Source organism: Giraffa tippelskirchi, chromosome 3, assembly GCF_054371585.1.
Source record: "Giraffa tippelskirchi isolate mGirTip1 chromosome 3, T2T-mGirTip1v1.2.pri, whole genome shotgun sequence".
Lineage (NCBI taxonomy): Eukaryota > Metazoa > Chordata > Mammalia > Artiodactyla > Giraffidae > Giraffa > Giraffa tippelskirchi.
In genome coordinates, this window is record NC_137277.1 from 66,801,875 (window position 1) to 66,825,628 (window position 23,754).

The 23,754-nt window shown below is 45.5% G+C and overlaps 1 long non-coding RNA gene across 1 annotated transcript in view; it reads right to left on the bottom strand.

Annotated features, from left to right (window-relative positions):
- Positions 1 to 20,282, bottom strand: part of LOC145540904 (uncharacterized) — a 68,755-nt gene extending 48,473 nt beyond the window's left edge. The window contains exons 1-5 of the long non-coding RNA XR_014078625.1: positions 20,173 to 20,282; positions 18,607 to 18,699; positions 14,993 to 15,151; positions 14,346 to 14,468; positions 1,236 to 1,321 (exon numbers count right to left, since the gene is read on the bottom strand). This is a non-coding gene — a long non-coding RNA (uncharacterized LOC145540904). The remainder of the gene's footprint in view (positions 1 to 1,235; positions 1,322 to 14,345; positions 14,469 to 14,992; positions 15,152 to 18,606; positions 18,700 to 20,172) is intronic.
- Between the last annotated feature and the right edge of the window lie 3,472 nt (positions 20,283 to 23,754).

Here is a 23,754-nt window from a genome sequence, read left to right on the forward strand (position 1 = left end):
AGTCCCAGCCATGTGGGTTGGAGTCCCAAACTGGGTTTTGGCCAGGTTTGAGTCCCAGCCACACGGGTGCAAGTCACAAACAGAGTTTTGGCCAGGTTCAAGTCCCAAGCAGGGTTTTGGCTGGGTTCAAGTCTGGCCTCATGGTTTTGAGTCCCAAACTGAGTTTTCACTTGTATCAAGTCCTAGCATGTGGGTTCAATTCTTAATCTGAGGTAAATGGTTTCAAAGCCAGACCACAGGACCCTGTGGAGCTCCTGGGCATAGGAGCCTTTCTGTTCAGTCTTCATGACCTTCCCTGAGGTCCAAAGGGCAGGTTTGAACAGTTCCTAATCAAAGAAGAGAAGGTGTGACAATGGAGGGGTAGCCAAGAAACAATAGTGCAGCCTTGGAGCAGGGTCCTGGTTCCCCCTCAAGGGATACACGTGACAATATCTTTTGAGCTCTTTATTGAGCTAAGCCCAACAAATAGAAGATGTTTGCATTCTTCATATCAGAGAATTATCTCTTAAGACTAGATTAAAGGAGTACAGGCCCTGCACACACCCTGATCCTTATCAGTAAGGATCTTGAACTTGCCATTGAACTATTACTATAAAATTCCTCACCAAATCCTTCCACATTGGGACACACAGCTTTTGAGGTACAAGAGCTCACTATGTGCCTGGCAAAATAATAAAGCTATCCTTTTCTACTCTACACAAAACTGTCTCTGATATTCAATTCAGCACTGGTGCACAGAGGCTAGGTTTTCAGCATCACAGGTACACCTGCTGACATTCAAAGCAGAAGCACCCCTCTCTCAGTCTGTTGGTACCTTCCCAGCTGCCCTCCCCTGAGAAAAGGAGAAGCGGAGGCTGTTTTTCTTGGCCTTATCTGGCTCATTATAGTAGAAAATGAGGAATGAGCATGACTTAGCCTGGGTGGGGCACAGAGGCTCAGGAAATGGCTGAAGAAAAAGAACAGTTTGGGCCCCAGTAGTTCAGGAGGGCTTTCCAAGGGAGGTGACCCATTCACTGTGATAAGAAAGGACAGAGAGGGTGACTCCCTGCCTGCACTGCATCCTTGAATTGAGCCTAACTCATGCCTAATGCAAGCTATCCCTTGATCTCCCTCCCACGGGTGAGTGAGGAAAGAGGAGGGACCTCCTCTGTGGGTGAGCAGAGATCTTCTTGCTGTCCACCTTCAGAGTACACCCTTGTCTATGATGGGGGGCCACTGCCCACAATAGCTCTTACCTTGCTATTTCCATGGTGCTGCCCTTGCGAAGTGTAGACAGGTTCCAGCTGGTGGAGGCTCTCTTTGTCAGAGATCAGTGGCCCACCTGCCAACAGCCATGATCCACTTTCTGTCAGGTTGGTTTGATGTGTTTTTTAAAAAGTAAATGAAAAGTTTTCTTCTTTTTTTTTTTTTAAGCAAAAAAGCTTTAACTTTACCCCTTCATGTACATGAGTGGCCTGTATTCCTGTGCAAAGAGAGAAGATGAGAAGTCTCGGGAATTTCCTGCTCATTGGAACCATGTGACAGTGCTGGAGGCTCCCCACTTCAGGTGGGCTGAACCTAGAGATGGATTTTGAGGGCAGATTATGAAGCCCTTCTCTTAAAGCCCACCTAGAGCTCTACCTGTGAAATGGAGTATTTTCTGACATATTACTAAACAAGCCATCAGGGATTCCAGCCCTCCAAATGTGAATTTCTGAGCCCAGGCAGAACAATGCCTGGTATCCAACAAGCTGCTGCCACTCCCTACAGCGAACAAGGAACTAAGGATGTGAATAATCAAATCACAGCATGCTGGCCCCAGGCAGCTGAGATACATATGAAAAGAATGATTTCAGTAAGCCCAGACTCTTGCATCTTCCCATATATAGAAAAATGTTAAATTCCTTAACTTGAAATATCTGGTTTTTCTTAGTTAACAATTTTTAATGTTCAGACTACCCACCCCTTGCTGCAAGTTTCTATATGACTCCTCCCTCTCCTGAGTCAGTTCTCTCGGAGTCACTTGAGATGCTGTCTCCTGGGAGCTTGAAGTCCTAAAAATTCCCACCAAATAAAACATAGCCCTCAACTTCTAGGTTGTGACTACTTTTTTAAGTCAACAGATTTGGCGACCACCACGAAGGGACTCAGAGTAGATTCCTCTCCTCTGCCTGAACTCTGTGAGGATACGGGGCCTTGGAACCAGCAAGGGCCCCATGCTTGTTCTCAGTTCATATCCTCTAGGTCAGACACTTCCTTCTAAAACAAAAACATTTTAGTTAGAGGTAGTGATGTACTCAGCTGAAAATAACATCCCAACCTATAGGGATGATGCTTTCTCAACAGCCAGTAAGAGGTAGGCAAAAGTCCTGAGGTAGTCACCCTTCCTCAATTAAACATCAATAATAACAACAATATAACCTTCTCTCTCTTTTGAAAAATGTGAGGCCTAGAGGAGCAGCAGCCATCTTGTGATCATGAGGCAACATGCTTGCGGTCACAAACCACATGCAGAGGACAAAGAGCAAAAGGAAAGAGAGAGCCTGCCTCCCAGGGCAAGGCTGAGCCAAGCACCAATCGTGGACTCCCTGTTGTTGGACCGCTTGCTGCTTGAGACAAGCAAACTCTTCCCTAGTCCTGCCACTCTCATCATTTCCCTGAAACTTTCAATCTGATATGGATCACTGACATGATTCTCTGCCACATTGGTGAGCCTTAAGGCTCTTTTTCTCCCTGGTGCTCTTTCCTTCTAGCAGCATCACAGATCTTTATCATTCTTCCTGTCACTCCTCTCCCTCATTTGCCCTTTAAATCATTGCTCCATCAAAAGTGTCATGTTCTTTCCTGCCACAGGGCCTTTGAATAAGCTGTTCCCTCTGTCTGAACTTCTTCCCTTTCTTGTCTAGGTTAAGCTCTGATTTGTTTTTCGGATTTTAGAAAAGCTTCAAGAGGCCCCCAGTTAAGTCAAACACCCATCATACAATCCCATAATGAACACAACTTTCCTCAGCAACATTGCCATGCTCACAGTTCAGTGCTGCTTCCCGAGGGATCAGAAGTCCTTGGACAAGGGGACCAGGCTTTTGTGTCCCATGCTATGTCCCAGCATCAAGTACAGGTCCCAGCACATAGCAGATGTTCAATAAACTACTGTTGGGACTTCCCTGATAGTCCAAGGGTTAAGAATCTGCCTTCCAATGCAGGGGACATGGGTTCAATCCCTCGTAGGGGAACCAAAATCCCACATGCCTTGGAGCAACTAAGCCCTCACGCTGCAACTAGAGAGACTGCATATCACAACTACTGAGCCCACACACTCTAAAGCCCATGCTCCACAAGAGAAGCCTGTGCACCACAGCTAGAGAAACCCTCACTGCCATGTATAGAAGAAGCCCGCACATTGCAACAAACAGCCTCCACTCTGCAACAAAGACTCAGAGGAGCAAAAAAAAAGAGAACTTTTAATGGCATTTGAAAAAATTAATTAAAAAATAAATTACTATTGAATGAATCAACAACCATGCCATCACACACTGTGATGGAAACACACAGTGTGATGGAGCCCCTAACACGCTCACCTGCAGGGGAGGCTTAGCCTGGAGGGAAGGTGGGCTCTGAGAGGCCACAGGGTTGAGGGCAGAAAAAGAATGTCAGATCAACAGGAAGACACAGAACACCCAAAGGCTATACAAGGAGGGTGGTTTGGTTGACAACAGAAAATGAGTGGAAGGTGGTATGGATCAGGTGGTAAGACCAGGCTACACAGGCCTTGGGGACCTGGCCAGCCAGCTGGTGGTTCTGGAGATAGTAGAGAGCAGCTTATAGTATGTTATGCTGACCCAGTGACCTCAGCATGTCTGTTTTCAAAGCTTCCCTCTGCCCTCAGTGTGGGAATGTTGAAGTATTTAGAGGGGACATGCAGACCCCCAGGCTGTCCCCTACAGTAACCCAAGTGCAAGCATGGGAGACACCTCTGCTTTGTTCCAAGAGTTTTGCATGTATCAGGTCATTTCACCACCAACAATCCTAGGGCAGAGGAAACCGAGGCATGGGCAGTTTAGAACCTATTCAGGTCATATGGCTAGATAGTGGGTGAGCCTGGATTGGACTGTGCCTCAGGGTGGCTGTGACACAGGGTCCTGGTCTCTATGGCAGGGGCAACGGCATGATAGAGAATATTACAGAGGAAATGAATTAGATGGGACTGTGAGAAGGGACGGAGAAGGCAATGGCACCCCACTCCAGTACTCTTTTGCCTGGAAAATCCCATGGATGGAGGAGCCTGGAAGGCTTCAGTCCATGGGGTCGCTAAGAGTCGGACACGACTGAGCTACTTCACTTTCGCTTTTCCCTTTCATGCACTGGAGAAGGAAATGGCAACCCACTCCAGTATTCTTGCCTGGAGAATCCCAGGGATGGCAGAGCCTGGTGGGCTGCCATCTATGGGGTTGCACAGAGTCGGACACGACTGAAGCGACTTAGCAGCAGTAGCAGCAGTGACAAGGGAGCATCTTAAAAGAAAATCTGAACCAAATAAGGAACAATGCTAAGATTTACTAAAACTGGATATCACTACCACACATGTTTTCCATGCCTGAAACATTATGTGTGTGTGTGTACGTGTGTGAAGGTGTGTACAGACACACAACATTGTTGCTCCCTGGAGGTCATCAGGGGATCTTGGGAACAGTTGTTTCCATATCTTGCTGGAGCCAGATACCAGATGAGAGCAGGCTGAGGAATGTGTGAGGCTGAGAGTATGGAGACAGAAAGTCTAGACTATTCTTTGGAGAAATTTAACTCTAAAAGGGAGGAGAGAAAAAGGTCAGTGGCTAGTGATATGCATAGAGTGGAGATTTTCTTTTAATTTTAAGGAATTAGACACTACAGACAGACTTGAGTCTCGGGTGAACCTCTCCTCAACCTCTTCCTCATCCTCAAAGGTATCACTGTCTGGAACTTACTGTTTGTCACTGTCCTGCATATAGGTATAAGGGAAGTAACATTCACAGCAAGTTCAAGAATCTCAAAACTGAAGTATGATGACAGAAAATCAGTGGATGAAATGAGGAAAACAGAATTCTTCAGTTGCTATTTTACTTTTTTCTTGTCATTCTAGGAAAATGGTCTCAGGAGTAAAGGAGTAGAAAGCCAGACAGAAACAGGTGTCAGATGTGGGACAGCTGTGACTAGTCTCTCTTTTAATGGATAACTCGTGAAGATGGCCTGGGGGAGGTTTCTCAAGTGTGCCTCTAGGCTCTATCCTTTACCTTGTCTTCACAGTCACTGAATCTGCAATGACTTGTGTGAAGTCATGTGAAAATTGCTTTCAGGTAGTGTGCAGAGTATGACGTGGGACATGAGCTGAGGCTTGAGTCTAAGTAGGTAAGCACAAAGGGAAGAGGAGTTATAAGACTAGAAAGTGGACCTTGGAAGACAGATGAACTTCAGAGGACCACAAGTCAGCTGGACTGGTCCAGGGCTCCATGAAGACAACTGGGGGAAGTCTTCATGACAAGTCTCCTTTGACAAAGTCCCTGCGGAAGTGGACAATGCAAGGAGAAAATCAGAAAAGAATAATCTAGGAGTTGTTGGGGAGATAATAGGAATGAGAGGAGGGTGAATTGTCAGGAGTGTGAGCTAAAGAGCTCTCCAGCTGTGAGCATGGCACGCCAGCCAAGAGCTGGGGTCAGGGCAGGCTTCCACAGACACTGATGTTTTGAAGAGGGTGGTACAGGATTGATTGGAAAAACCCAAGCTAGATCTCCAGGTCCTCTAGATCTGACATTTGCTAACACCCACAGATGTACAGAAGCTACAGGGAGGAAAGCATATGATAGAAGACATACCCAAGTTGCAAAATGGTAGATGAGCTGGAGAAATAGACTAGATCCAGTTAGCACAGCAGTTCATAATGATAAGCATCAGGGGTCCTTGGGGCTAAAATCCATCATCTGAGTAGAAGATCGGGAAGATACTGCTTAACAATGGCATGTTTGACAAGTTGGGCTTTTATTCATGTAGTCAGCAAAAATAGCGATTCTGTAAAGGCTAATCCAAACCTGGGTTACACTCTCCAAGGTTAGTATCTGGCACAATTAGGTCTTTGTAGACTCAGCACAGATCAGCCCACACCTGGGGAATGAGTTTCAATTCATGGAGTCCCACTTGTAGAAGAATTTGAGCAGACACCTGGTGGCAAGGACAACTTGTCAGGTTAAAAAAAAGTGAAAATACTGGGGAGATTTCACCTGGAGACAAGAAGACTCAAGAAAGGATTTAAGACCTATGTGTGTGTGCTCAGTTGTATCTGACTCTTTTCAACCCCATGCACCCTAGCCTGCCAGGCTTCTCTGTCCGTGGAATTTTCCAGGCAAGAATACTGGAGTGGATTGCCATTTCCTACTCCAAGGGGTCTTCCTGACCCAGGGATTGAAACTACATCTCTTGTGTCTCCCGCGTTGCCAGGCGAATTCTTTACCACCACTGTACTTGGGAAGCCCAATCTTCACATAAATGAAGGCAATAAGGATCCAGACTAACAAGTCCTAATCCGATAACTAGCATTAGGACCAAAGGGTGGGAGTCAGAGGATAGACTTTTCAGGTCTAAGAAAGAAACCCCTAGGACCACTCAGTGCTGCTTGAAAGGGAAAAACTGTCTCAGTATACATTGTGTTCCCTGGAAAAGGACAATTTTGCAGGAGATGAGGCAGAGGGAAAAAGATAGGGCTAAACCAGAGTAATGACCAATTAACCTCCAAATCCAAAGGCAGATTTTAGTATTCTGAAAAATTCTTTCCAAATATTTAAAGATGATATTCATTCCCTGATGACAACAGACAAATGAGGCTACATTGTTAATACTGATGAGTTAAGACAAATGTCATTTAAGAGAATTTTCATTTACCCATTTAAATAGGTGTCAGAAAACAGAGGAGAAATAAAATATGCTTTTTCATGTCAGGTGCTGTGGCTATATGTATTTATTATCTTTAAATTAATCCTAAACATGTGTCCCCCATCCCTGTTTCATGATCTATTTCACATATGATAATATACATGTTTCAATGCTATTCTCTCAAATCATCCCACCCTCACCTTCTCCCACAGAGTCCAAAAGTCTGTTCGTTATATCTTTTGTCTCTTTTGCTGTCTCTCATATAGACACATGTACACCCGTGGCTGATTCATGGCAATGTGTGGCAAAAACCACCACAATATTGTAAAATAACTAGCCTCCAATTAAAATAAATAATTTTAAAAATTAATCCTAAACATCCCTATGAAATAAATATTTTTATGTGCCTTTAATAGATCAGAGAACTGTGGCTCACAGAGGTTACATACTTTGAAATGAGATTGGATAGACCATAAATGAGAAATCAAAAACTTAAAATGAACTTCATGGGAATTCAAGCTTCTGATTAGGATATTAAGAAACTGGAAGAAGCATTGCTCTCACTTCGCAACCAAAAAATTCTGGATAATTTGCAAAAGTCATGATTTTTCCTGAATAAGTAAGAGGGCTGAGATTGTGGAACAAAACAATTAACCCAAAATCTAAGGGAAAGCAAGCACCTCCAGTGAGAGATAGGGCACAAGCACTTATTTGCATCAGACAATGGACACAATATAAAATGGTAAGAACTCATCTAAATTTTTTAATGAATATCTAAAGGTTTCTGTGTGTACTCAATCACGTCGGACTCATTGTGGCCCCATGGACTGTAGCCCGTCAGGCTCCTCTGCCTATGAAATTTTCCAGGCAGTAAATATCAGAGTGAGGTGCCATTTCCTTCTCCAGCGGATTTTCCTGACCCAGGGATTGAACCTGTATCTCTTGTAAAAACTGTGCATTCCCAATACAAGAGGGCCCAGGTTCAATCCCTGGTCAGGGAACTAGATCCCACATGCCACAACTAAGAGGTCACACGCTGCAACTAAAAGATTCCACGTGCCACAGCTAAGACCTGGTGCAGCCAAATCAATAAATACATGTTGTTTAAAATCTTGATGGAAACTAAAGAGTAGGGAAAATACTACATACAGAGGAACAAATAAAAGAAATACAGAAAAAAAAAAAAAAAAGAAATACAGAAAACATTTCACCAGAAATGATATGAGCCAGAAGGCAATAGAGTGACATATTTAAAGGGCTGAAAAAAAAAAATGTCAGTTATAAATCCAATATAGTATCTTTTTAAAACAAAGGAGAAATAGAAACATATTCATCAAACAAAACAAAACTAAAAAGATATTGCCAGGACAACTACTCTAAAAGAAACATAAAAGAAAATTCCTCAGATAGAAAAAATGTGATACAAAAACCTAGATCTACACAAAGAAATCAAAGTGCTGGGAATATCATTAATAAAATGTTATATAAATTATACTGCTCTAAAAACTAGCTTATATATGAACCAGAGTCCATAAAATTTTTCTGTAAAGGATCAAATAGTAAATGTGTTATACTTTGTGAATCACACATGGTCTCTTTCATGTATTCTTTATTTTTTGCTATTATTTTTGTTTATTAGGTTTTGTTATTTTTTTTCCAGAGTAGTTTAATACGTACAAACCATTGTTAACTTGCAGACCATACAAACAGAGCTTTCAGGGAAGATGAAATAAACAAATGCCTCTCTATTCTCCAAATATTTCTCTGCTAAGTACACTAAAACCCCTGGATGCTATGTATAAAATAAATAGTAGAAGACTCTGAAAGGTGGGGAGAAGAAAAAAGATGAGCTGAGTGTGTCCTGTCATGTAGATTTGGTTTCAGTAGAATATATCCACCAGGAAATTGCTAAAGTCAATTCTTAAAAGAGTTTAGGTCCCTCCAAAAAACACTTGGAGAGGCTACTACAGCCCCAGACATCAAAATGGATATGAATGCTTTTTTTACAAAATAGTGGTCCTACAGTGCCAGGCCTAATTTTCAGCAAAAAGAGATCATGAACAGGAAAGAAACAATGCCTCAATTTTGTAAAATGTAGTTTTTAACATGTGCATTGGTTTTATTTTTTGTTGAAGTATAGTTGATATACAATATTCTATAGGTATACAATGCAGTGATTCACAATCTTTAAAAGTTATGATCCATATATAGTTATATAAAGTATTGGTTATATTCCCTATGTTGTACACTATATCCTTGCAGCTTATTTTATACTTGATAGTTTGTACTTCTTAACCCTCTATCTCTACATTGCCCCTTCTCCCTTCTCTCTCTCCTCTTGTAACCACTAGTTTGTTCTCTGTATCTGTGAGTCTGTTTCTTTTTGTTACAGTCAATAGTTATATTTTTTTGGATTTCACATATAGGTGATATCATAGCATATTTGTCTTTCTCTGACTTGTTTCACTAAACAGACTTGTGCATTCGTTTTAAATTCTGGGATGGCTTTTGCACTCTGTTGAGTTACTCTGGAAATCAGAAAAGCAAATCCTCCCCTGAAAGGGAATATGCAGTCTGTAGTGCCTGGAATGATGGTGCAGGAGCTCACTCCTCAGTGTCCATTCAGACCATGGAGCCTTAGAAATACAGGTTAGGGTGGCTTCAAGGGTCTTATGGTCCAGGTTCACTCACTCAACTGACCAATGGGGAAGTATGAGCACACTGTTACTCAAAGTGTGCATCTGAGCATCTCCTCATAAACTATCTTCTTCTCTCCTTGCTGGGTATCATACTGGGCAACTCCAGCTCCAAGAGATGCCTTAAATTTGGGATACACCAGGCCCTGTAGGGGGCTCCCAGATAGCTCTGCTAGTAAAGAATCCGCCTGCAATGCAGGAGACCCCAGTTCAATTCCTGGGTAGGGAATTTCGCCTGGAGAAGGGATAGGCTCGGCAGCTGCAGTGGCACACCAAGCGTGGCCGAGAGGAGCTACCCCGCACCAGAGGTCAGGGGAGGCGGCCAAGAGGAGCTATCCCATGTCCGAGGTAAGGGACAGCATCTGTGCTTTGTTGGAGCAGCTGTGAAGATAGAACCCGCATCCAAGGTAAGAGAAACCCAGGTGAGATGGTGGACACTGAGAGAGGGGATCAGGGGGGCAGACAGGCTGCAACTACAGTCATGGACAACTAGACAATCTGATCACACGGACCACAGCCTTGTCTAACTCAATGAAACTAAGCCATGCTGTGTGGGGCCACCCAAGACGGACAGGTCATGGTGGAGAGGTCTGACAGAATGTGGTCCACTGGAGAACGGAATGGCAAACCACTTCAGTATTCTTGCCTTGAGAACTTCATGAACAGTATGAAAATGCAAAAAGATAGGACACTGAAAGATGAACTCCCCAGGTCAGTAGGTGCCCGATATGCTACTGGAGATCAGTGGAGAAATAACTACAGAAAGAATGAAGGGATGGAGCCAAAGCAAAAACAACACCCAGTTGTGACTGGGACTGGTGATAGAAGCAAGATTCGATGCTGTAAAGAGCAATATTGCATAGGAACCTGGAATGTTAGGTCCATGAATCAAGGCAAATTGGAAGTGGTCAGACAGGAGATAACAAGAGTGAACATTGACATTCTAGGAATCAGCAAACTAAGATGGACAGGAATGGGAGAATTTAACTCAGATGACCATTATATCTACTACTGTGGGCAAGAATCCCTTAGAAGAAATGGAGTAGCCATCATAGTCAGCAAAAGAGTCTGAAATGCAGTACTTGGATGTAATCTCAAAAACGACAGAATGATCTCTGTTCGTTTCCAAGGCAAACCATTCAATATCACGGTAATTCAAGTCTATGCCTCAACCAGTAACACTGAAGAAGCTGAAGTTTAGCAGTTCTATGAAGACCTACAAGGCCTTCTAGAACTAACACCCAAAAAAAGATGTCCTTTTCAGTATAGGGGACTGGAATGCAAAAGTAGGAAGTCAAGAAACACCTGGCGTAACAGGCAAATTTGGCCTTGGAGTACAGAATGAAGCAGGACAAAAGCTAATAGAGTTCTGCCAAGAGAACGCACTGGTCATAGCAAACACCCTCTTCCAACAACACAAGAGAAGACTCTACACATGGACATCACCATATAATCGACACCCAAATCAGATTGATTATATTCTTTGCAGCCAAAGATCAGAAGCTCTATACAGTCAGTAAAAACAAGACCAGGAGCTGACTGTGGGTCAGATCATGAATTCCTTATTGCCAAATTCAGACTGAAATTGAAGAAAGTGGAGAAAACCACTAAACCATTCAGGTATAACCTAAATCAAATCCTTTATGACTATACAGTATAAGTGAGAAATAGATTTAAAGGACTAGATCTGATAGACAGAATGCCTGATGAACTATGGATGGAGGTTTGTGACATTATACAGGAGGCAGGAATCAAGACCATCCTCAAGAAAAAGAAATGCAAAAAAGCAAAATGTGTGTCTGAGGAGGCATTACAAATAGCTGTGAAAAGATGGGAAGCAAAAAGCAAAGGAGAAAAGGAAAGATATACCTATTTGAATGCAGAGTTCCAAAGAATAGCAAGGAGAGACAAGAAAGCCTTCCTCAGGGATCAATGCAAAGAAATAGAGGAAAACAATCGAATGGGAAAGACGAGAGATCTTTTCAAGAAAATTAGAGATACCAAGGGAATATTTCATGCAAAGATGGGCTCAATAAAGGACAGAAAAGTAGGGACCTAACAGAAGCAGAAAATATTAAGAAGAGGTGGCAAGAATACACAGAAGAATTGTACAAAAAAGATCTTCATGACCCAGATAATCATGATGGTATGATCACTCACCTAGAGCTAGACATCCTAGAATGTGAAGTAAAGTGGGCCTTAGGAAGGATCACTATGAACAAAGCTGATGATGATGGAATTCCAGTTGAGCTATTTCAAATCCTGAAAGATGATGATGTAAAAGTGCTGTACTCAATATGCCAGCAAATCTGGAAAACTCAGCCGTGGCCACAGGACTGGAAAAGGTCAGTTTTCGTTCCAATCCCAAAGAAAGGCAATGCCAAAAAATGCTCAAACTACCGCACAATTGCACTCATCTCACACGCTAGTAAAGTAATGCTTAAGATTCTCCAAGCCAGGCTTCAGCAATACGTGAACCATGAACTTCCAGATGTTCAAGCTGGTTTTAGAAAAGGCAGAGGAACCAAAGATCAAATTGCCAACATCCGATGAATCATTGAAAAAGCAAGAGAGTTCCAGAAAAACATTTATTTCTGCTTTATTGACTATGCCAAAGCCTTTGACTGTGTGAATCAAAATCAACTGTGGACAATTCTGAAAGAGATGGGAATAGCAGACCACCTGACCTGCCTCTTGAGAAATCTGTATGCAGGTCAGGAAGCAACAGTTAGAACTGGACGTGGAACAACAGACTGGTTCCAAATAAGAAAAGGAGTACGTCAAGGCTGTATATTGTCACCCTGCTTATTTAACTTATATGCAGAGTACATCATGAGAAATGCTGGGCTGGGTGAAGCACAAGCTGGAATCAAGATTGCTGGGAGAAATATCAATAACCTCAGATATGCAGATGACACCACCCTTATGGCAGAAAGTGAAGAAGAACAAAAGAGCCTCTTGATGAATGTGAAAGAGGAAAGTGAAAGAGTTGGCTTAAAGCTCAACATTCAGAAAACTAAGATCATGGCATCTGGTTCCATCATTTCCTGGCAGATAGATGGGCAAACAGTGGCTAACTTTATTTTTCTGGGCTCCAAAATGGCTGTAGATGGTGAGTGCAGCCATGAAATTAAAAGATGCTTACTGCTTGGAAGGAAAGTTATGACCAACTTAGATAGCATATTAAAAAGCGGAGACATTACTTTGCCAACAAAGTTCCGTCTAGTCAGGGCTATGGTTTTTCCAGTGGTCATGTATGGATGTGAGAGTTGGACTATAAAGAAAACTGAGTCCCAAAGAATTGATGCTTTTGAACTGTGGTGTTGGAGAAGACTCTTGAGAGTTCCTTGGACTGCAAGGAGATCCAACTACTCCATCCTAAAGGAGATCAGTCCTGGGTGTTCATTGGAAGGACTGATGTTGAAGCTGAAACTGCAATACTTTGGCCACCTGATGTGAAGACCTGACTCATTGGAAAAGACTGTGATGCTGGGAAAGATTGAGGGCAGGAGCAGAAGGAGACGACAGAGGATGAGATGGCTGGATGGCATCACCAACTCGATGGACACGAGTTTTGGTAAACTCCAGGAGCTGGTGATGGACAGGGCGGCCTGGCGTGCTGCGATTCATGGGGTGGCAAAGAGTCAGACACGACTGAGCGACTGAACTGTACTAAACCCAATTCAATATTCTTGGGTTTCCCTGGTGGCTCAAACTATTAAAGAATCCACCCTCAATGAGGGAAATTAGGTTCAATCCCTGGAGTGGGAAGATTCCCTGGAGGAGGGAATGGCAATCCACTTCATCATTCTTGCCTGGAGAATCTCCATGGACAGAGGAGCCTGGCGGGCTGCCATTCATGGGATCGCAAAGAGTTGGACATGACTGAACAACTAAGCACAGCACAGCACAGGCCCTGTAGGAGGCAGAGAGGAGGAAGTAAGCTGGAGCCCCAATCTCACAAAACCAGGCTCTGAGATGGAGACAGGGGCTGCAAACATGACAGAGAAAACCATGTACAGTTATCTTCCTGCAGTAGAATCAGTGCTGGAGCTGACCCTGGACAACAGGGGCTCTGGGAAACCAGGCCAGTGGAGCCCACAGTGACTGCTGCACAAGTGTGGTGGCTTTACCTGGGGACCGGTCAGTCACTGCTTTGTGGGCAGGCTGAATTCCAGCACCATCACTTAGTAGCTGGTGATGCTAACTACAAATTACTTCCTATTGCCTCAGTGTCCTCATCTATAAATCAGGGATTGCCGTGGGAGACTCAACATGGTAGTAACCACATCAGAACCATTAAATGAGTACAAAAGCACACAGAGTGAGTCAGAAAGCCCAGCCCCTCACCAGGCCTGAAATTCCCCCATCAGCCTCATTCCTTAAGGGCCTGTGGGAGTCACAGGCATTTAATTCCAAGAATTGGGATCCCCTGAGAAGAGGGCTCCTACATTTGATGAATCAGCCCACAGCTCCCTGAGGGCACTGCTCAAATCAGATCGTAAATGGGATGTCTGGCCTCCACAGAGACCAAGGAGAGTCAGAGAGGACTCCTGTGGGCCAAGCAATCAGGCCTGGATAGGCCCAGTTCAAAGACTGGCAGAACAGCCAAGGCCTGCAGGCTTGGTGGCCTTGAGAGGAGAGGCAGGAGAAGAGGGGTCCACCCACTCCTTCCAACTCTCCTGCATACAGTTACTGAGAGCAGGATGCAGTGCCACTGAAAATTCCATTTTCCACGCCACCCATGGCTTTGGGGGGTGGGGAATTTACCTTGACTTCTGCTGTTATTCTGCTACTTGCTGTGCGTGCTACTGCTTTTCTGCATCTCTGCAAGGCTGGGCTTCTTCTTCTGTAGAATGAGGAGCGTCATCCTCACCTCTTCTCAGGTGCTGACTGGGTTAAATGATGTGAGTTCAGAGTAAAGGGATCCAGTGCAGGTCTGGGACAGAGCAGAGCTGGGTGTTTCTTGTTAAATGAGCAGAGGGAGAAAGAGCACACACTCCATCCCAGTCATTCCTGACCTCCTTGTCCTCCCCTCCCATCCAGCTAGGCCCCAGACCCCCAGCCTAGGCCCTCTTCCATGTGACCTCCAGATCTGACCATGGCACTCCTCTGCTCAAACTCCCTCAGTGGCTCCTAAGTACCATGAGATAGGACCTAGGCACCTAACACTGAATAATCAGCCCTTCTGGGAGAGAGTCCTGCCACACTCAACCAGCGCATTCCACCCAATCCTGGCTGACCCCCTGCAACCCAGATCTTGAGCACTGTGTGCGCCTCCCCAAAGTCCCTCCCTCCCAGTCCACCTGGAGACAGACACATCCCAGGCTCAGCTCACGGGTATCTTATCTTCTGAGCCTACCTGGGGTCTGCTAGATCCTTCCCCCTTAGTGCCCCCACTGCAGCCAAGTAAATACCTGCCTCCATCAGAGCATTTAGAGCTTCTTGTCAGAAGCACATCTTTTCAAGTCTGTGTCACACTCAGGTCAGGAGCAATTTGGTATCAAGCTTTATGTCTTCTTTATGTAATCTCAGCCAGAGCAGAGCTCTGTGCTTTTGTGTTGCAGGAGTGTTCCCTGGATATTTGTGGAAGGGAGGAAGGGATGGAGGGAGAGAAGGAAGGAGGAAGGAAGGAGAAAGTTAGCTAGTTAGTTTGATTGCTGAAATGTAACCAAAGAGGCCCATTTGACCCACGGGAGTAGAACCAAATTTGACTTTGTGAGCCTGAGCTTGAGCAAACGAATCACAGCCTGAGAAGCAAGTTCTTGCTTGGCCATGATGCGAAGAAATGAAAGGGCTCCATACATCTTGTGCCTCTCTTTTGTTATCCAAATTATAACATGAAAAGCAGAAGCAGCATATGGAGGCCCTGTGCATTCTTGGAGGGGGAGGGGAGAGTAGGAAACAAAGACCTCAACATTCCAAGAAGGAGGCTTCCTCATTTTCTAGGCAGCCCTGGCTTCCTTTCAAAGCAAGAAAGGAGCACAAATCTACTGCCATGGCAACCACTCCTAAGCCATCCTGGGAGGTGACAACTTACTGTAAGTGCTCCAGAAACCAGGTTCCCCCAATTTCCAGGCTACACAAGAACAGGCACCCTTTAAGAGGAATGACAGATCAGACCTTTCAATCCCCAGTCCATACATAATGATGAATGGGAACCCCTCTGTCCTCACCCACCACCTGCTCCACTATGGAATATAATTTCCCTGCCCTGAACTCCAATTTGAAAGCAGCCTGGAGCTATAAACCCAAAGAGCTCTTAATAAAGACTTACACATAAATAGACAAAAGCAGACATCACCTCTTAGCACACACTGACCATTGAACTGTGACTAGCAGGAGGAGGCAGGAGATGCAGGCTTGTCTGGGTCCTCCCCAGGAGCCAATGTTCACTCAGCAGTTACTGGGGCCCATGGGGGCCAGGTCTAGTATAGACATGGGGCCAATGACCTTGGTCAAAGTTTCCTTGGCACTGTAGCAAGTGGAAGTGTGACAGTGTTAGTTACTCAGTCGTGTCTGGCTCTTTTCGACCCCAAGGACTGTAGTCCATCAGGCTCCTCTGTCCAGGGAATTCTCCAGGCAAGAATACTGGAGTGGGTAGTCTTTCCCTTCTCCAGGGGATTTTCCCAATGCTGGGATCGAACTCAGGTCTCCTGCATTGCAGGCAGATAAGAATCCTATGTATATTCTCATTTACTCATTGCCATGACCCTACCAAGAAGGTGTCATAAATGAGTTGTGTACATTGCAAAACTGCTGTCACAGAAATAGCTATGGGTCCACCAGAATCCATTCTTCCCTTCCTTTTTAATAATAGAACTGTAGCCTACCACATAGCTAAAGCTGGGTAGCAACATAACATACCAGGGGTCTCCTATACTCAGGCAGGGCCCAAAGAGAGTAGAAGAGGTGAGGCCACTTGTGAGCCAAAACCCTTGTAACAAAGGGCTTGCCTCCTACACAGTCTCATTCCTCTTCCTACAAACCTTAGCCTAGGAGGACTTAGGACCCAGCCTGGATCATACAGATGAGGAACCCAGGCAGTCATGTGACAGGTGGATGGACTCTGTCTTAGTTAAGCCTGAGCCTCTGGGGTCTAGTTGATGCAGCAGCAGGAGTTACAGGAGTGGCAAGGTCCGAACCACACGTAATTTCATCTAGCTTCAAAGCACACAGCTTATGCTGGTTATATCACCCAGTGTCCAGTCTGATGAACAGAAAGAGAATTTAGTGTGAAGCATCACTTACAAAAGTATAGGAAGCCTGGAGAATGAGGAAGGAGAAATTGAGGTCCCTCAGAGGCTATTAACCATGGGAAGTTGCCAGAGCTACAGAAATAAGAGAAAAGACAGTGCAGCTTGGAGGTGAAATGCCTCCCAGGAGCACATGCTGCCTCCACTGCCACTGTCAGAACCCTGGTCCCCACCACTTAGCAGCAAAGGAGAGGTCCTTACTTCCTAGGACAGCACAGGAGCCAGAGCCCGTGAGCTAGCCTGCCACAGCTGAAACCTGTCCACCTTCCAAAATCTGGAGCCTATTACAACTGCCAGAAGCAGCAGTAGACCAAAGAAGAAAAATGATGGTTTCTCTATGCCTCTGCCTTCCTGTCTCTTGCCAGGGCCTCCCACAGACAGGACTGAACTGATGGCAGCTAGCAAGTCATTCTGGGCAATGTAGTTTGCAGGCTTCCAGCCCCACTGTGACACAGAGGAGAGTGTGGAAGGATGTGACTGGGCCTGGGAGCCAGGGACAAAGATCCAGCACACGGGTCTAAGAAAGGTCTAGTACCAGGTGGGCAAAAGTCCCAGGTTCCAGATCTCAAGTCCCTTCTGACTGATGGACAGTAGCTTTCCATGATGCTACAATGACGATGGCTTTCACTGACAGCAAGAAGTTCTTTGTCCAGGCCTGGGCTCAGTAGGAAGCAGGCTGTTAAGCTGTTAACAGCACCTGGAAGGTGACCTGGAGGGTGGTAGAGTGTGCATTTTCTATTTGTCACCTCCACTGCAGCTTGAAAGCTTCCAGTGCATGGACCCACATAATCTGATAAAGGTCCACATGGCATCAAATCAGTGTTTCATCAATGTAGTCACAGGAACCACTCTCTGCTGAACAGCTCCTGAATGCCAGACATCAAGCCGCATGTTCCTCACTTAATCCTCCTGATGGTCCCATTCAAGAGGCACTTGTGACCCGTTTTACAATTAATGACATTGAAATATATGAGGTGGTGTAAATTTGTTCAAGAAGAAGAAATAAAAAATTGGATCCCAAATACAACTCGACCCTTACAGGTTTTTCCTTAGGAATCCCCCTTCCACCAATCCCCACGGCAACTTTCCCAGTTCAGGCTCCATCCACATTCAGGGAGACTGGGGGCCTGCACCCTTGGTGTTTTCTCTGCTTCTAACCACGGGATTCCCTAAGTCAGGCTCATCTCCTGTCACTCCCCACACTTAATACAAATGCAGTCACTAATCACTTCATGCCTTTCTAGGCACTTCCTGCTTTGCTCCAGAGATTCTGACTCAGCAAATCTTTGAGAGCATCTATATAAATCTGTCATTTTGAAATTTCCCAGGGAGCTCTGGAGATCCCAGGGCTGGGGGCCACATGGCATCCGAAGCCCTCTGATCCCGTCTCCTGCCCCTACAGCCTCCCAGCTCAGCCGGCTCAGCCTTTCCAGCCTAGAAGGTGGGGCCCAAGTAAACCTCAACAGCCCTCTGCTCCCAGGACACATGTCTTCTCTCACAGGGGCCCCCTCCTCACTTCTTTCCCTCCCATGGCCCCTCTTCCTTGTTCTGCAAGACTCAGACCCCACCAGGCCCTTTGAGGGAATAGCAGCTCTGCTCTGTGCTCTCAAAATCCCACACTATCCTTTCCTGCAGCAATGTCCTGTCTGTCTCCCTCCCATCAGCACACTGCAAGACCCTCAGGCTGACCGTAGCCTGCTGGTCAGTGTCCCCAGCACCACACACAGGATCTAGCACCAAGAAAAGCTTAAAAATAGAGGCAAGACTGGGCTCACCTAGAAAATGCAGACAATGTGCTCTGATGCACAGGATGGCAGTGAGAATAAAGGGCTGTGGCTTATGTAAAGCATCACGCACTCAGGGGGCCTCTGTGAATGGAAGATATTTCATGAGTTGTGTCTCTGCCTCTGAAAATGACCTAAATCCCTCCCCACTCCTCCCAGCTTCCCCTTTCTGAGAACTTCTTTATCCAGCACTTGGCATTTTGCCAAAGTGAGGCATGACTCACAGGGGTCTGTGTATGAGATAAGACAGCCCCACAGGACTTGTAAACAGGGACGAGGGATACAGAAGAGTAATTGAGGCTCAGATGGGCAGAGGCCCCATTTCTCCTGACTCCGTGACCCATGCCATTGCTTTCATCACAGAGTTTTCAACGGTAACTCAATATAAGCCTTTACCAACAAATGGTTTCCTTGGTAAACCCCATAAAACACAGAGGGAGAGTGAAAGAGAGACTTGCTCTCTCCACCCACAGATTGTCTTGGGCAGAAGGCATTGGTGTGAAAAGTCACTGCACATAGACACCTGTGTCTCCCATGCAGACGGATGTGGGACAGGTGTGGACCAGCTTCCAGCTTCCTGCTACTGCTGGGCACCTGGAACCTGGTGGTAGTAGACTTCGTGTGATGATATCACTGCATTTATTCACCAGGACTGTGAAGGAGAGAATGTTGACCCTAGACACAGCTGGAATATTCTAGCCAGGCCTCCTTCAGGCTCTGACTTGGACCTGGGATCTCAGGGAATCTCTTCTCTGAGCATAGCCTTCTTCTTCAATCTGCAGAGGGAGTCTGCCCATCCCTGGCTGATTTTGCAGGTAACCTGCCTACTCAGCCTGGGAAATAGCTTTGCCCTGTGACAAAAATTCATTCCTTGATCACATTGTGCTCAGACTACCCTGAGCTTTTCCATGAGGCTCACTTCTGTGTTCCTCTTTGCATTGCTCAATTTTAGCAAGAATCCTGCTAAGTCAGGATTAATACTCGATGTGAACCCTCTCCATATTTAAGAGTTCCTCATCCCTCACCATAGCCCAGCTTGTGTCTGATCACCCTGGCTTGTCTTACCCTTAAAGTTCCCACTGCAGTAATTTCCCACCACTGACCTGCACTATGCTCCTTGGCTATAATTCCTACGTGCCCAGGCTGTATTTGGAGCTGAGTCCCACCTCTCTCCCCCACTGCCAGACCCCATTGCAGTGATCCCTACACCCACCACTTAGGCCCCCATCTAGTAAAGTCTGATTACTGTCTCTGGCAAGCGTCATGAATATTTTCCCCTTCAATATCTGCACGGGGCATAGAAAGAACATGGCCTTGACCTCAGGCATTCCTGCACTAGGGTCTTCAGGTCACAGAGAAGCCAAGACTCGGCCCCCAATCTCCTCCCAGCTGCTTTATGCCTCATCACAGATCTGCAAAGGGCTTGGGTGAGGGGAGGGGATGGAAAGCTGAGGGTGAGCTATTGGCCAAATCCAGTACCACCCCAGCCCGGCTCACATGCTGGGACCTAGTCCTGTGACCCCTGATGTTAAATCTGTGATCATGACTGTAACTCACGGTGCATCAGAGAAGACTACATGTGAGTCCACAAGATCAGTACACTTGCTGTACAGTCCAGGCCCTGACAAGCACCCAGGAGGCAGGGTACATGGAAACCCCACCACCACAGATCCCAGGAGGGCAGGGCTGACATCACAAAGCCTGAAAGGTTTGTGACTTGCCCAAGATCCCTTGCTAGGACATGGCAGATGCAGCATTCAAGCAGTTGTCTGAAATGCCATGCAGGGGCCAAGGCATTGGATGAAAGGATAAAGGACTGTCCAGTTGTAAGATGTTACCATCCTAATCTCAAGTCATAGAGTCACGTGCTAGGCATCCTGTTAGGAGCTGTCAGGCCTTGTCTGAGCTATCATCTTATACTCGAGAACCAATATGTGGGTGCTGTTTATTACTAAGTCCTTTGTAAAGCTCAGTGACAGGGCATTTTGATTGCCTCCAACCCGCCATGAAAAGCTGTGTTCCTCAGCTCTCCACTCTGGGCCATGGCTTTCATTTATTGTCAAATTACTGTAACTGATCTATACCTGCCAACTCTCTGGAAATGCCCATGACAGCTCTAAATTTTAAAGATTACTTGCCCATTAAACCAAAAATTCTAACTAAATAGGAAATAAAATTGCATGAGTTTCCTATTGTACCTTTAATAAATGACCACAAACTTGGTGGCTTAAAACAATACTAGTTTATCATCTTACAGTTCTGGAGGCCAAAAGTCTAAAGTGAGTCTCCCTAAGCTAAAGCCAAGGTGCCAGTGAGAATGCACTCCTTCTGGAGGCTCTGGGAAAGAATTATTTTCTTGCCTCTTCCAGCTTCTAGAGGCCATGGGCATCGGGTCACGGCCCCTTCTCTGTCTTCAAATCAACAATGGTGGGCTGATTCTTCCTCATGCTTCATGTCTCTGACTCATAGCCCTGCCTCCCTCTTCCACTTATAAGGATTCTAGTGAGGAGTCCTTTGGGCTCCCCAGATAATCCAGGACAATCTCCCTATTTCACAGTCAGCTAATCAGCAACCTTAACTCCACCTGCAACCTTGGCTTCCCTTTACTGTGCAACATATTCCTAGGTCCCAGAAATTAGGATGTGAGTATCTTTGGAAGTCATTATTCAGCCATTCATTCAACCACAGAGATGAATACAAATGCTTGATCTGTGAAAGCTTTTATGGATATTTGGTCCAGTCATCTCACAAACCCAAAAACTCCTTCCCCAGTATCACCAGTGAGTAATTATGAAATCTCTGCTTGAAAACATCCAGCAACAGCATACTCACTACCAAAGGCCAATTCAGCAGCTCTCTGGGTACTCCTAAACCAGAGCCTGTCTCTTGCAACCAGATCCAAGCTCTGTGCTTCAGGAGGCATCAGCATGCATCACACTTCCACCTCTCCTCTGCAAGCACATTGGGTGAGGCGACCCAGGGGGACCTCCCCACCTCCTACCATTCCAGGCATCCTTCTATTGCTCCACTTCCACAGACAATATCCTACCTTAAACATGGCAGCAGAAGAAACAAAACAGTATAGATGTTACTAAGTTCCTACTCTGTGCCTACGCTATGCTTCAAGTGACATCATTTGGAGCCTATGAGGCTGACACTGACAGACAGATAGAGAGAGGTGGAGACATTCAACCACGATCATTCTGCTAAGCCACTGAGCGGGGACTGCATCTGGATTTGCTCTGACCTCAAGCTTGTGTCTGTCCATTCCATCTCATCACCCCTGCCCTTAGCCCATACTTGTGGTTAGAAAGAGCACTGGAAGTTGAGACTAGAGATCTGGGTTTCATTCCCAGTGTAACTTGTATTCCATTTTCTTTAGTATGAATGGGACTGCCAATAACTTTGCAGGGTAGGGGCCATGTTCAGACAGACCAGCAGGGAAAGCTTGCGAACCTATTAGGGGTCCAGGGAAGAATCTGGATCCTTGCTATAGTAGCAGTACATCTTGTGCCCCATTTGCACCAGTTCTCTGGCAGCCTTATCTTGCTTCTGGCATCTATAGACCTAGTTGTTCCTGAAAACCCCAAAGTCATTCAATCCAATGCTCATCCATCCAGCATCGAAAGGTCCATCACTGACAGGTCTCCAAAAATACTTGACACTCACAGGGAGGGATTCAGTTTCTGGGAATCCAGTCCAAAAGTTTCCAACATTTTTGGCCTTTGAATATCCTATTTCCACCCAGCAAACTCGATTTGTACCCAAGCACTGTGCAGGTACCAGAAAACTAGAAGTGATAGAGGCCACTGCCTCCTCTAAGGATCAAGACAAGTGTGTAAACAGCTTATACCAACAGAGTGCTGATCACAAAGGAATCTGGGAACAGGGAGAAGGGCCCTTCACCCTGACAGTGGGGACCTAAGAAGATGCAGAGGAGAAACATCTGAGTGGGGCCACCTAAAGAACAGCAGCACCATGCATGCCAGTCTGGAGAAACAGTCCATAGATGAGTTCTGCCTGCACCTAAGACCTGAGCTGGGAAATGGCCTGAGACAGCAGCGCCAAGGCAAGGGTGGGACTCAGGGTTTCAGAAGGAGATTTTGCCTTTGATGAAAGGACTTTCCCAGTGAGAAGCCTTCTTCTCAGGTCACCAGAGGACTGTCCCTGCAGATGCTGGAGTTTACTGTGAATCTCAGAAACTACAGAATGACACAAAACCTTGATCTTCATATGAAATACACTTAAATCAGTCTCAAAATGGGATTTCCTTTTGTCCCAAATGAACTGAAGGAAATCAATTCATATTTTCATCAATAAGCCAATGTATTTCTCCCTAGGCTCTTATAGAAAGCTCTCCAGATTCAGGTTTGAGTCCATGGTAAGTAGATGCTGTGACTGCTGCTTTTTCCTTCTCTCTGACACCTGGCATCATTGGAACTGAAGCTGAGAGGTAATGGTGACCCCATCAGTCAGTCATTTCAGTCGCTCAGTCCTGTCCAACTCTGTGACACCATGGACTGTAGCACCCCAGGCTTCCATGTCCATCACCAGCTCCCAGAGCCTGCACAAACTTATGTCCACCAAGTTGGTGATGCCATCCAACCATCTCATCCTCTGTTGTTGCCTTCTCCTTCTGCCTTCAATCTTTCCCAACATCAGGGTCTTTTCCAGTGAGTTCTTTGCATCAGGTGGCCAAATATTGGAGTCTCAGCTTCAGCATCAGTCCTTCCAATGAATAGTCAAGACTGATTTCCTTTAGGATTGACTGGTTTGATATCCTTGCAGTCCAAGGGACTCTCAAGAGTCTTCTCCAACACCACAGTTCAAAAGCTTCAATGCTTTGGCGCTCAGCTTTCTTTATGGTCCAACTCTCAAATCCATACATGACTACTGGAAAAACCATAGCTTTGACTAGACTGATCTTTGGCAGCAAAGTAACGTCTCTGCTTTTTAATATACTGTCTAGGTTCATCATAGCTTTTCTTCCAAGGAGCAAACATCTTTTAATTTCATGGCTGCAGTAACCATCTCTAGTGACTTAAAATTTAACATCCAAAAAACTAATATCATGGCATCCGGTCCCATCACTTCATGGAAAATAGATGGGGAAACAATGGAAATAGTGACAGACTTTAT